Source organism: Miniopterus natalensis, chromosome 4, assembly GCF_054644295.1.
Source record: "Miniopterus natalensis isolate mMinNat1 chromosome 4, mMinNat1.hap1, whole genome shotgun sequence".
NCBI classification, from domain to species: Eukaryota; Metazoa; Chordata; class Mammalia; order Chiroptera; family Miniopteridae; genus Miniopterus; species Miniopterus natalensis.
In genome coordinates, this window is record NC_142084.1 from 70,364,577 (window position 1) to 70,367,252 (window position 2,676).

Below are 2,676 nucleotides of genomic sequence, written 5' to 3' on the forward strand. Positions count from 1 at the left end.
CCAGGCAACCGGGGCGGGGCCGGGGCTCCAGGCCTGGCTGCAGGCGCTGCCCTGGGGGCCTGAGGGCTCCCAAGGGGCTCGTCCGTGGACTGGCAGTCGTGGCCGGGGTCCCTGGCCAGGCCTGGAGGAAGCACCTGCTGGTGCCCACCCGGTGGGCAATGCCGGCGGGGAACCCGCGGGACCGCAACTTCGGAGCACTTTGGCAGCGTGGGGAAGGGGGCTCCTGTCTGGAGCCCCCCCCGGGAGTCGCAGGAGTGGGAGTGGCGCCGAGCCAGCACACCCCTCGGGGGACCGAGGTCCAGGAGCTGCGCCCTCCGCCCGTGCATCTCGGGGTGGGAGACCCCGCGGGACGCGCGGAGGTGGGGGGGACACCTGCCCCAAGACCCCCGCTCCTCCCCCCACCTGCGCGGCCCCGCCCCCTACAAGGCCCCGCCCCTGAAGGCCCCGCCCCGCCCCCCGCCCCGGGGGGTCCCGCCTGGCCCGGCCGGGCCGGGCCTCCCCCTCCCCTCGTCGGCTCCGCCCCGCCCGCGGGCTCCCCAAGCCAGACCGGGCCTCACCGGGGAGGCGGCGCCACCGGCCAGGAGCCGGGGCTCGGAGCTCCCCTCTTTGGGGCGGCCGTCGCTGCCGCTACCGCCGCTGCCGCTACCGGTGCCAGTGCCGCGGCCTCCACAGCCGCCGCTGCCTCCACGGCTCGGGGGGACATTGTCCCTTTAAATCTCCCCCCCCGCCGCCCCGCCCCCCCGGCGCGCCGCCGTGACCTAAGCGCGACAGCCCTGCCGCGCCGCCATGATGGGGAGGTCCAGGGCGCCCCCATCTATCCTCCCCCCTACCCCACCCCCCGCCGCCCCAGCGGCGCCCCGGGAGGGGGAGCGATCAGCGAGCGCGCGCCATGTTGGGTGTGGCCAGGCAGGTCACCCTTAAAGGGCCCCACAGTCTGAGTGTCCAGGGAGAGACTATTACCATGACAACACTCTTGTCCTTCTGCCCCCAATGACTCTTCATTACCCCCACCGGTTCTTCCAATGCTTTGCTCGCTAATAGCACCAGAAGAGTGGGGAGGGGCAGAGAAGTTCCTCTATGGGTCACTCATAGATCATTGAGAATTCCACCTAGCCAATCCTTAACCTCAGTCCCCAATCAGCTACCTTCCAACCACAAGCTCACTCCCTCCTTCCTCTGTATCCACACTGGACTTCAGCACCTCCATGCCCCCAAAGCCTGCCCTAGGTTCCCACTTCTAAGCCCCCCTGTTCCACCTAAGCCCCAGAATTGCAGCCTCCAGAACTACCCTAACATGCATGTATAAATAGACCTGTTGCCTTCTCCTAGCCCCTCCACATGTCCAACCACCCATTCATTTCCCCACCCATTCATCCATACACTCATTTGATCAACTACACATCTACCCACCCAATCAACTAACCACCTATCCATCCACCTCTCCAACACCTACCCATCCATTCATCCAAACACCCACTCAAAACAAACTACTCACCCACCTCCCATCTACCTACTCATCCATCCACCACATAACCAACATCTGATCCCATTAGCCAGCTAGTCACCCTCCCAAATCCCCATACCCATCCAGCCGTCTGAATATACATACACTCAACTCACCTGTGCATGACTTATCTACCTATCTATCCATCCATCACCCAAGTAAATACCTACTTATCCATATGACCCCACTCTTCTCTACATAGAACCTTTCATCCAGCTACCCAAATATCCATCAATCCCTCAATTGCATACTTACTTTTCTCCACTAGAGTATAAGTTCCCTGATGACAGGAGTCCTGTCTAATTCATTACTGTTTCCCCACTGCCCAGCACAAGTCTTAGGACACTTTAACAAATGTTCATACAACATATATAACCACATACTCAATTCAAATATTTATTTCCTACTACGATATGGGCCTTTTCTAGGCAGACATACCCATCGCAGCCAACCACCTACTTAACTACTCACCTACAAGTGCAAACATCTAGCAAATGCTAACCTATTCATTTGCCTATGTCCCATCCACCCTACCCCTCACCCGTAATTCAAATGTTCACTCATTTACCCAACCAACACCCACAGACCTCAACTATCTCCACATCTACCCATCCCTTCATCTGCTTCCCAGACCCATGCTCTCCTTGCCATGAGGGAGCTGGTATGGGATTTAGGGGCCCTGGAAGATGCTCTCATTTGGGGCCTGGGAGTTGATGGAGGTGGGATTTGGGCTTCATTGAGAAGTAGGTGTTGGGCCTAACAAATAATGAATACCTTTTTTTGAATACTTTAAACTATGGGTCTTTTACTGTGTAAGGATTTTTAGATCCAATTTTCAGATAAGGACATTGGAGGCTCTGAGAGAGTGAAGGCCTGAAATTACACAGTTGGTGAGAATCTCTTTACATCCCCCCCCCCCCCTTCATGAGCCCTCCAATTAGGGGAGAATTTGGGGACCTGAACTGGGGAGGAGGGTGCTTTCTGATTGGGAACACTTAGAGACAAAGAGATCATCGATTTTACTGAAATTAAGATTTTACTGGGCAGCCTCAAAGTGCCAGGCTGGTTGCCACCTACAGCTCCACTCCACACTGTAGGCCATGTAGGGCTGAGGCATGGCCCCTAAGCAGGTATCTCTTTGCTCCCAGACCACGTGGGGTGAAGTGGGCAGC